The sequence below is a fragment of the Pan paniscus genome, chromosome 6, assembly GCF_029289425.2.
Source record: "Pan paniscus chromosome 6, NHGRI_mPanPan1-v2.0_pri, whole genome shotgun sequence".
In the NCBI taxonomy this organism is placed as follows: domain Eukaryota; kingdom Metazoa; phylum Chordata; class Mammalia; order Primates; family Hominidae; genus Pan; species Pan paniscus.
The window spans coordinates 95,849,441-95,861,543 of NC_073255.2; the positions used below are offsets into that span (position 1 = coordinate 95,849,441).

General features: G+C 43.7%; 1 long non-coding RNA gene across 1 annotated transcript; it reads left to right on the forward strand.

Annotated features, from left to right (window-relative positions):
• Positions 1 to 417: 417 nt before the first annotated feature.
• LOC130541654 (uncharacterized) lies at positions 418 to 8,332 on the forward strand. Its single transcript, XR_008955737.1, has 3 exons — positions 418 to 2,715; positions 3,022 to 3,220; positions 6,838 to 8,332. It is a non-coding gene; the product is annotated as an uncharacterized LOC130541654 (long non-coding RNA).
• The last annotated feature ends 3,771 nt before the right edge of the window (positions 8,333 to 12,103 follow it).

Sequence of the window (12,103 nt, forward strand, 5' to 3'; positions counted from 1 at the left end):
CATTTTATGGCCTATCATATGGTCTATCTTGGAGAAAGTTCCATGTGCTGTTGAATAGAATGTGTATTCTGTGGTTGTTGGATGAAATGTCCTGTATGTATCTGTTAAATCCATTTGTTCCAAGGTATAGTTTAAATCCATTGTTTCTTTGTTGACTTTCTGTCTTGATGACCTGTCTAGTGCTGTCAGTGGAGTATTGAAGTCCCCCACTATTATTGCGTTGCTGTCTATCTCATTTCTTAGGTCTACTAGTAATTGTTTTATAAATTTGGGAGTTCCAGTGTTAGGTGCATATATGTTTAGGATTGTGATACTTCCCTGTTGGACAAGGCCTTTTACCATTATATAATGTCCCTCTTTGTCTTTTTTAACTGCTATTGCTTTAAAGATTTTTGTCTGATGTAAGAATAGCTACCTCTGCTTGCTTTTGGTATCCATTTGCATGAAATGACTTTTTCCACTCCTTTACTTGAAGTTTATGTGAGTCCTTATGTGTTAGGTGAGTCTCCTGAAGGCAGCAGATAGTTGGTTGGTGAGTTCTTATCCATTCTGCAGTTCTGTATCTTTTAAGTGGAGCACTTAGGCCATTTACAGTCAATGTTAGTATTGAGATGTGATGTACCATTCCATTCATCATGCTATTTGTTGCCTGTGTATGTTGGTTTTTTGTTCTTGCTTTTTAAATCGTATTTTTGTTTTATAGGTCCTGTGAGATTTATGCTTTAAAGAGGTTCTGTTTTGATGTGTTTCCAGGATTTGTTCCAAGATTTAGAGCCCTTTTAGCAGTTCTTGTTGTGGTAGCTTGGTAGTGGCGAATTCTCTCAGCATTTGTTTGTCTGAAAAAGACTGTATCTTTCCTTCAAATATGATGCTTAGTTTTGCTGGTTACAAAACTCTTGGCTGATAATTGTTTTGTTTGAGGAGGATGAAGATAGGGCCTTAATCCCTTCTAGCTTGCAGGGTTTCTGCTGAGAAATCTGCTGTTAATCTGAAACGTTTTCCTTTATAGGTTACCTGGTTCTTTTATTTCACAGCTTTTAAGATTCTTTCCTTCATCTTAACTTTAGATAACCTGATGACAGTGTGCCTAGTCAATGATTTTTTTTGTGATGAATTTCCCAGGTGTTCTTTGTGCTTCTTGTATTTGGATGTCTAGGTCTCTAGCAAGGCTGGGGATGTTTTCCTTGATTATTTCCCCAAATATATCTTCCAAATTTTAGATTTCTCTTCATCCTCAGGAACACTGATTATTCTTAGGTTTGGTCATTTAATATAATCTCGGACTTCATGGGGGCTTTGTTAATATTTTTTCATTCTTTTTTGTCTTTGTAGGATTGGGTTAATCCTACAAAGCTCTGAATTTCTTTCTTCTACTTGTTCAACCCTACTATTGAGACTTTCCAGAGCATTTGTCTATAAATGTGTCCAATGTTTCCTGAAGTTTTGATTGTTTTTTCTTCATGCTATCTATTTTCTTGAATATTTCTCCCTTCACTTCTTGTATCGTTTTTTGGATTTCCTTGCATTGGGCTTCACCTTTCTCTGGTGCATCCCTGATTAGCTTCATAATTAACCTCTTGAATTCTTTTTCAGCTAAATCAGGGATTTCTTCTTTGTTTGGATCCATTGCTGTTGAGCTAGTGAAATTTTGGGGGTTGTTAAAGAGGCTTGTTTTGTCATATTACTTGAGTTGGTTTTCTGGTTCCTTCTCATTTGGGTAGGCTCTGTCAAAGGGAAGGTCTAGGGCTGAAGGCTGCTTGCTGTTCAGATTCTTTTGTCCCATGGAGTGTTCCCTTGATGTAGTACTCTCCCCCTTGTCCTATGGATATGGCTTCCTGAGAACCAAGCTGCAGTGATTGTTATCTCTCTTCTGGGTCTAGCCACCCAGCAAGCATACCAGACTTTGGGCTGGTACTGGGAGTTGTCTGCAGAGTCCTGTGATGTGAACCATCTATGGGTCTTTCAGCCATGGATACCAGCATCTGTTCTGGTGGAAGTGGCAGGGTTGTGAAATGGACTCTTTGAGGGTTCTTAGCTTTGGTGGTTTAATGCTCTATTTTTGTGCTGATTGGCTTCCTGCCAGGAGGTGGCGCTTTCCAGAGAGCATCAGCTGTGGTAGTATGAGGAGGAACTGGCAGTGGGCAGGGCCCTAGAACTCCCAAGAATATATATGCCCTTTGTCTTCAGTTGCCAGCGTGGGTAGGGAAGGACCAGGGCTAGGTGTGTCTGAACTCAGACTCTCCTTGGTTGGGCAGGTCTTGCTGCGGCTGCTGTCGGGAATGGGGGTGAGGTTCCTGGGTCAATAGAGTTGTGTACCTAGGAGGATTATGGCTGCCTTTGCTGAGTCATGCGGGTTGTCAGGGAAGTAGGGGAAAGCCAGCAGTCACAGGCCTCACCCAGCTCCCACGCAATCCAAAGGGCTGGTCTCATTCCCCCAGTGCCTCCCCTAACAGCACCAAATCTGTTTCCAGGCAGTGGGCAAGCAGGGCTGAGAATTGCCCCAGACTACCCACCTCCCAGCTGCAAAGGAAAAGGGCTCAGTTCTTCCCCCACCTGTGGAGTCTGCATGCTGGATTCGCGTTCTCCCCAGAGTTCTGGCCAGGAGGCTTCTCGCCTGGTTCAAATTGTTATGAAGTTCAGCTGGAGACTTCCTTCTCCCTGTGGCATTTTCCCCACACCTCTGGCTGCCCTCCTGAAGGATCCTTGTGGTGCCAGGTAAGAATGGCCTGCTTGGGGTCCCAGCGAGCTCCCAGGGCCTTTCCGACTGCTTCCTTTACCCTTGTAGTTCACTCGGCTCTCTAAATTGACTCAGCTCCAGGTAAGGTCGGAAACTTCTTTCGCAAACTAGGCCTTCAGTTTCCCCAGGGGGGGTGTGTGTTCGGGGGCGGAGGGTCTCCTTTTCCCACTTCCACAGTTGGGGCACTCACAGTATTTGGGGTGTCTCCTGGGTCCTGCAGGAGCAGTCTGCTTCCTTCAAGAGGGTCTGTGGGTCCTCTCAGGATTCCTGGTTTATTCCTGCAGTTGTTCTGGAGCTAAAATTCATGATGTGAGCCTCCGTAGGCTGCTCTGTCTGTCCAAGTCGGAGCTGCAATCTGGTTCTGCCTCCTGTCTGCCGTGGTGATCCCTGTTGTAGTTTCTGTGTGTCTTCTTTTGAGAAATGCCTTGCGCCCTCCCGCTCTTCCAGGATAACTCAGGGTCTCCATCTCCTCCTTTGAAAACTGTAAGTGACATCTACCTCCAGGTCATATTTAATACCTTTCACAACTGGTATGTCCCAGGCCAGTGAGAATAGAAGTGGATTATAAATAATTCATTAGGACTTACCGGTGCCAACCATCTGAATATCAGCCCTCTTGGGGTTAAATTAAGTGAGTTAAGTGAGAATTAAGTGAGGTAATGTGCTTGGCACAGTAATATGAAGTGGCTATAGGGTTATCCTCATGGTCCTGGATGCCCAGAACGTGAATGGTTTCACTGAGATTACATGAGGTGCCAGTGGGCGGTAGCCTGTGATGAGACTCTGTGAACACACCCAAGGCCTTAAAGGAGAGAGAATGCTGTGGCACTCTCAGAGAAGAAACCCAGGATGCTTTGGGGAAGAGGCTGGCAGCCTGGTCTTGTTTTCTGCACGTGGAGGCCTCTGGACCATGCACCTGACTATCAAGCCTGTACAGAAGGCAGAGGCGAGGCAGGAGTTAAGCGGTCTGTGAAGGAGGAGACCTGCTCTATTTCTCAGCTGTTGTTCTGTTGAAACAGGTGGGTGAGTTTGAGCCTGAAAGGTAATAAGTAAAGGAGAAAGACTGGGAGCACTAGGCTCTGGGATGCCCCCTGCATGAGAATGATGGGCACTAAACCTGTCTGAGGGGAAGGTGTAGACAGAAATAAACACGCCACCACCTGGAGTCCAGAACCTTGAAAGTTTAATGAGAACAGTTAGTGAAGCACTGCCCTGTGATTCATCTCCTCACAAACAACACTTAAATCACGTAGGATCGGGGTAGACAACGATCATTTCATTTAGCTACTTAAAGGTTATTTGGAACTCTTAATAGCATGTTGTCAATAGGACCTGGCTTCTAAATCCAGGCAGATAAAAGTCCATTCATTCCCCAGAGTGGAGGACTTAGGATCTGAGCCAACTCCATAAGCCTGATGCACCTGAATACGTGAGAAAAGGCAAAAGGAGATGGGAGTGAAGGGAGTTGAAGGGAGTTGCTGTGGTTTTGTGGGGTTTTTTTTTTTTTTTTCGCTTTTAAAAAATTATTTTATTTTTTCATGATCGCCTCCCAATAAGTCTTAGAAAAGTAATATTGAGGCCAGGCGCAGTGGCTCACGCCTGCAATCCCAGCACTTTGGGAGGCCAAGGCGGGCAGATCACTTGAGGTCAGGAGTTTGAGACCTGTTCGAGCCTGGCCAACATGGCAAAACCTCATCTCTACTAAAAATACAAAAATTAGCTGGGCATGGTTGTGGGTGCCTGCAGTCCCAGCTACTCAGGAGGCTGAGGCAGGAGGATCACTTGAACCCGGGAGGCAGACGTTGTAGTGAGCTGAGATCGTGCCTGTGCACTCCAGCCTAGGTGACAGAGTGAGACTCCATCTCAAAAAAAAAAAAAAAAAAAAAAAAAAAAAAAAGGAAGAAAAGTAATATTGAGAAAGGCAGTCACTGAATAGAAGATTGCTGTTAGAGGGAATATTGCTATTGTGTTTTGTGAGCAAAGGAACATATTATACAAGCAGCAAGTTATAAGGGCTGTGCACACAAGGGCAGAGTTTAGTATTATCAGAAAATAAAGCTTACAGCCGAATGTGTCTGATGCATATTTAATAAGAGCCTAACCAAAGGATATTAGAGCTATAAGGGACCTTGATGATTATCTAATTTAACCTTCTCATTTGCACCATGAGGGAAAGAAATGCAGAGATAACGTGTCCTGAGTTTACACAGTCTACAAGGGGTAGGGCAGGGATTGGCAATCGAGGACTCAGCCCCTCAACTCTCTGTCCAGGGCCATGCACTTCGTCATTACTGTGCTTCAGAGGCCTTGACTGTCCATAGAGAAACATGTCATGATTTTGTTGCAACTAGACAAAGCCCTCGGGGAGGCAGCTAGGGAAGGGAGAATTGAACAGAGCCAACATAGCTCAGGAGATCTTAAAACGCATGAATCTGGAAGCCAAAGGGCAGTCTTCCTCTTCCCTGAGAAGAGGTTTCTAGAGGTGTCAATTGCAACTGTATGTTAGCTATGGATAAAGGATTTGACAAAGCTCAATGAAAGCATACGTGAGAATCAATTGGCTGCATGGAATTTACAATACAGAGTATTATGTAGTTTACTCTTATTTGCTTATTGTGGGATATACATCATTTATAGCAGCAAAATGTATAATAAATGTATACATGTATAGGCATTTTTTTCAGAGAACTAGTTGTGAAACACCAGCATACCTCTGCTTATAGAGATATAAAAATAAATAAGATAACACAAATTTGAAGTGGATGAGAAAGAAAAACGAATGAAAAGAAGAGGAACATATTAGAATAGGAAATAACAGTAATAGAAAATTTCATCTCCTTGTGTGCAGCTATATGACATGGTTGGCCACAGATTTTGTATCTAAGCTTCCTAGCAGATCTTGTATAAAGAACATTTGATTTGGTACTCAAGTTTTAGTGTTTTGGTGACAAATTGTGAAGTTTCTCCTAAGCACAGTCCAGGAGGAATTTTATCCTGAGGATCTGGGGAGAGAAACAGTGTGTTTTTATAAATGTCAGCACTGTCCTTAGAGTAAACCCTCATTTAGAGACACATGGGGCTGGGCAAAGTGGCTCCCACTCCTGTAATCCCAGCACTTTGGGAGGCTGAGGTAGATCACTTGAGACCAGGAGTTTGAGACTAGCCTGGGAAACATAGCGAGACACTTTCTGTACAAAAAATGAAAACAGCCAGGCATGGTGGCACATGCCTGTAGTCCTACCTCCTTAAGAGGCTTATGTAGGAGGATCACTTGAGCCCAGGAGTTTGCAGCTGTAATGCACTCAAACTTCAGTGGAGTGCCACTGCACTCCAGCTTGGGTAACACAATGAGACCTGGACTCTTAGGAAAAAAAAAAAAAAAAAAAGTCACAGGGTTGCTTCCGGTAGAGCCCCTTGTCAAAGGCTGAAAACATTTTGCCAAAGTGTACTTGTAAGTGCCATACATTAAAGTACTTACGGATGAAATAATAGAAACTCTAGGATTTACTTTAAAATATTGTTGTTTTAGTCTGTTTTGTGTTGCTATGACAGAAACCTGAGACTAGGTAATTTATAAAGAACAGAAATGTATTCTCTCAAATTCTGGAAGCTGGGAAGTCCAAGATTAAGGCATTAGCATCTGATTAGGGACTTCTTGCTGTGGCCTCACATGATGGAAGGTGGAAGGGTGAGAGAGGAGGAAGACTGTGTTCTCACGTGCAGAACAACAGAAGAGGGAAAGACAGAGAACTCACTCCCCAAGCCCTTTCCATAGTGGCATTAATCCAGTTGCAAAGGCAGAGCCCTTGCGACTTATCTCCTGAAAGGCCTTACCTCCTAACACTGTTGCATTGGGGAGATTACGTTTCCGACACATGAATTTAGGGGGACACGTTGAGACCATAGCTACTATACACAACACAGACACACACACACACACACACACACACACCTGTTGGAATGAATAATTGAAGCAAGAAGAACAAAATATTGATAAACATTGATGGTGAGTGATGCACAGTTGGGAATCCACTATACTCCTGTCTCTACTTTGAGACAAGACTGAATCTGACTAATGTCTTTCATCTCTTATGTTATAGCCGTTCCTCCCCTTCACCTCCACCTGATTATTCATGTCGTGAAGAAACTGGTCTACTTGTCCTGTAGAATCGCCCGTATTGTGGATTTGGCCATTGCTTCCACATGATGATAAGAGAATGTTACATTAGCAGAGACATCCATTAAATAGGAGAGCTGAGGCCATCTGACGCTAAGAATCACAATAACAGGGACAAAGCCAAAAGGGAAGGAAAATGGGGGCCAAAATGGTGAGGGGAGCCAAAAAGCGTGAGAAGAAGCACGCTCAGCCTCACTGGCTCCTGACTTCTCTCTGAGTGAGTTCCGGCTTTCTGCATCTCCACTCCTTGCCCTTCACTCCGGCCTTCAGGCAGGATGGTGGGGTGAAGGCAGCGAGGGAGGAAGGTGCCGGGGCATCTCCCCCTCTGCCTGCACTGCTGGGCTAACACTTACAAAGGAAGATTTGAAAAAGTCTCTGAAACTGCAGGCTCAAAGAAAGGACAAATGCACTTCCAATCAAATCAGTGTTGAAGGGGCAGCATCTTTATCATCTGCCATCCTTAAGATTCATTTCACATTCAAATAAATAGAAAACTACTTGCAAAGGCAAATTAGACCCAGATTTACCCGCAGGTGGTATTTCATGCCATAACTTGATGGCACTTCATCAACATCGGCTTTTCTGGGCTCACTGATTAGTTCATGCTGTATGAAAAGTGCTTTACCATAATTTTTCATTATCTTCACAAGTTATGCCATTTGGAATCATGTAAGGTGGCTAATGTTTCAGGGATTCTTTTAAACACTTTACAATCAGAGATTCAAAGGCCAACTGCTGGTGACTCAGGGACCATTAAGACATCTGAGACATGACCATGATTAAAGATTAGTTGCGATAGTTATTTGGATATTATAGAGTCTTCGAAATATAGAAACACTCACACAAACTAATGACGATGAGCATCTGGGGCTTGGTGTTTCTCTGGTTCAGCTGCAGTAGAGGTGGGCGGCTCTCAATTCAGGCTCACTCCATGTCAGTTTCACAAGAAAACGCCAGTGCTTCCCCCAGCTCCCCTAGCTGCTAGGGCAGGTATTTCTATTTTCCATGCAGCACAGAAGAGGGGGCCTTACCACAGACACCAGGAAGAATAATGTCAAACCCATAGCAATCCAAACCTGGGAGAAGCTTGAAAACTGAGGATTGGTCTTGTCAATCCTACTGGCGGGTCTTGTCCAGTTTTAAAAAATGAAACACAACAGAATGCAACAGAATGGGAAACAATCAGAGCACATTAAAAGAATAAGTACTACTTTGTGATACTTTTCAGTTATGTATGTGGGTATCAGTGTGTACTGAGGGTTGATGAGAAATGTATTTTTAAAATGTGAGTCAAGTTAAAAGACCTCAAAGAATGATGCTCTAAGAAATTATATACTGGAGACAGTCACGATTATACAGTGGATGATGAAAAACAAAATAAAAATTAAAAATTAGAAATTTATAATTTACCCCTGGAATAAACCACACTTGGAAACATCACAGTGGTCTTGAATCAATGCTTTTTTCCCCCTGCTGCTCATGAGCTGTAGAATCAATGCTTAAACATTTCCTTAACAACAAGTTGAAAATGCAACAAACCTGTTATCTTTTCTGTCTTACCTCCCTGAGGTATATATATAAGTTTGATGAATTTCTCTGCTCAGGTAATAGGATTTAGCATCCATTCATGTATTCATTCACTCAACAAACATTTACTGAGACTGTTGAAGGTGCTGAGACTATAATGGCAGAGAAAAAAAAAAAGATAAAAATCCCTGTCTTAGTGGAACTTTTGTGTGGGAGTCATGGGGGAAGCATAGGACATCAGCAAGGGAAATTGGTGAAATAGAAAATATGTCAGAAAGTGGTAAGTGCTAAGGTGAAAAGATAATAATAGAAAAGGGTCCCAGGGAGCAGCATTTGGGCTGTATTAGCTTTTATTTTATTTTATTTTTTTTGAGACGGAGTCTTCTCACTCTGTCACCAGGCTGGAATGTGGTGGTGCGATCTCAGCTCACTGCAACCTCTGCCTCCTGGGTTCGAGCGATTCTCCTGCCTCAGCCTCCCTAGTAGCTGGGACTACAGGTGCGCACCACCACACCCAGCTAATTTTTGTATTTTTAGTAGAGACAGGGTTTCACCATGTTGGCCAGGATGGTCTCTATCTCTTGACCTCGTGATCCACCCGCCTAGGCCTCCCAGAGTGCTGGGATTACAGGTGTGAGCCACCGTGCCCAGCTTAGGGTATATTGGATTTCTATTTTTCTGCATAACAAATTACTACAAACAGCAGGTTAAAACAACACACACACTTATTGTCTCACAGTTTTTGTGGGTCCAGGAGTCTGAACGTGGCTTCACCAGGTCTTCTCTCCAGGGCCTCACAAGGCTGTGATCAAGGTGTCAGCAGATGCATTCTCATTTGAAAAAAGGACTGGAGAAGAGTCCTCTTCCAAGCTCATTCACGGTGTCAGCAGAATTCCTTCCCTCCCTCCCTTCTTTCTTTCTTTTCTTTTGTTTCTTTCTTTTCTTTCTTTGTCTCACTCTGTTGCCCAGGCTGGAGCACAGTGGTGCGATCTCTTGGCTCATTGCAACTCCACCTCTCGGGTTCAAGGGATTGTTGTGCCTTGGCCTCCTGAGTAGCTGGGATTGCAGGCTTGCCACCATCATGCTCAGCTATTTTTTGTATTTTAGTAAAGATGGGGTTTCACCATGTTGGTCAGGCTGGTCTTGAACTCTTGACCTCAAATGATCCACCCGCCTCAGCCTCCCAACATGCTGGGATTACAGGCATGAGCCACCATGCCCAGTCCAAAATTTATTTCTTTATGGTTGTGTGACTGAGGTTTTAAATTAAGATTAGAGGTTTTAAATTTTGATTTAAGTCCAAGTTACGTATTCAGATTTTCAGATGACTGAGGGCCCCTGCTTTTTGACAGCTGTCTGCTGGAGGCCACCTTCAGATCCTAGAGGCCTCCTAGTTCCCTGGACCCTCTCACAACATGGCAGCTTACTTCCTCAAGCCAGCGAGGACAATCTCTTGCTTCAGTTTGCTAAGATGGAGCTTTCAATAATGTAACGTAACCATGACAGTGACAGCCCATCATCTTGTATATATATATAATGTATAATATAATGTAACCTATTCAAGGAAGTGACACCCCATTACCTTTGCTATATCTTATTAGTTAGAAGCAAGTAGGAACAGGTTCTGTCCTCACTCAAGGGGAGAGGGACTCTTCAAGGGCTCGTTGAGGTCACCTGAGGGTATGCCCGCCACAGGGGGGTTGCAAGCTTTGGCAGGGAAGGCATCCCTGAGAGGTGTCATTTGGTAAGGACCTGCGAAGGAGAGGGAGAGAGCCATGTGGCTATCATGGGGAAGAGCAACTTCCCTAGAGGAAAAAAGGAATGAAGAAGCCCCCCAAAGAAAAACATAGCCTGTGTACTGATGAGGAAGATCAAAGAGAGAGGGACAAATGAATGACGCAGGAGCAAGAGAGGAGAATTGCTGCAGTATGGCCCCTGAGCAGGCAAGCTCAGTCTAGCCCAGAAGGGCAGGGGTTGACATTTGCTAGTGGCATAGGCAAGTACTTGAGAGTGAAAGACCTGGAGGCAGAGTATAGGGCACAAATACAGGTGTAGATATGGTGATAGAAAATTCTTCTAATTTCTTAATGTGACCTAGGAAGCAAGGTCATCTGCTGAGAGCAAGGATTAAGGAGGAGGTGTTGGCAATTTGAAGGGAAATGAGAAGGTACGAAATAGTCATCCACGAGAGGTGGATGGAATGGGTCTATCCCTGGAAAGGACCAAGGAGTGTCAGCCTGTTTGCCCAGCAGCATACATGGCCCACTTGAGGTTAGTGGTTATGAATTATAGAGATACCAGTCAGCATGGTGAATGTTTTTCTCCAACATGTATGGGGAGATAGGCAAGGTACATGCAGAGGGTTGGCTTGGACCACAATTGTGGTTTATGCACAGAAGCAAAGAGGGGCAAGGGATTTGAGAGTGTGTGTAAGGGAGTGAGTAGAGTGATTGACCATGGAATTTGAGATAAGTCAGATCCATCAAGCAGAAAATCAGTAAGGATATAGCTGAACTGAACAGCACCACCATCAATCAACAAGATATAATGGGCATCTATAGATGACTTTATCCAACAACACCAGCACACACATTTTTTGCACACTCACATGAAGATTCGCCAAGATACAACACATTCCAGGCATAAACCATACCTTAACAAATTCAAAAGAATAGGAGTCATACAGAGAATGCTGTCAGACCACATGGAATTAAACTAGAAATCAACAACAGAAAGATAGCTGGAAAATCCCAAAACATTTGGAGATATGCATTTCTAAATAACACGTGGGTCAAAGAGGAAGTCTATCTTAGTCCAGTTGGGCTGCTATAACAAAATATCATAAGCTGGCAATGATAGACTGGATAAAGAAAATGTGGTACATATATACCATGGAATACTATGCAGCCATAAAAAGGAATGAGATCATGTCCTTTGCAGGAACATGGATGAAACTGGAAGTCATTATCCTCAGCAAACTAATGCAGAAACAGAAAACGAAACACTGCATGTTCTCAGTTATAAATGGGAGCTGAACAATGAGAACACATGGACACAGGGAGGGGAACAACACACACTGGGGCCTGTTGAGGGAGGGCAGGGAGAGGAGGGAGAGCATCAGGAAAAAGCTAATACATGATGGGCTCAATACCGAGGTGATGGGGTGACAGCTGAAGCAAACCACCATGGCACAGGTTTATCTATGTACAAACCTGCACATCCTGCATATAACACCCTGGAACTTAACATAAAAATAAATAAATAAATAAATAAATAAATAAATAAGCCTATTTCAACTCTATAAGAAACTGCAGGCTGGGTATGGTGGCTCATCCTTGTAATCCCAGCACTTTGGGAGGCTGAGATGGGGGGATCGCTTGACCCCAGGAGTTTGAGACCAGCCTGGCCAACAAGGTGAGACCCCATCTCTACAAACCATACAAAAATTAGCTGGGTGTGGTGGCATGTGCCTGTAGTCCCAGCTACTTGGGAAGCTGAGGTGGGAGGATTTCCTGAGCTCAGGGAGGTTGAGGCTGCAGCCAGCCATTATCAAGCCATTGCCCTCCAGCCTGGGTGACAGAGTAAGACCCTGTCTCAAAAAAAGAAAGAAAAGAAACTGCCAAATATTTTCCAAGATGATTGTATCTACTAACAATGTATGT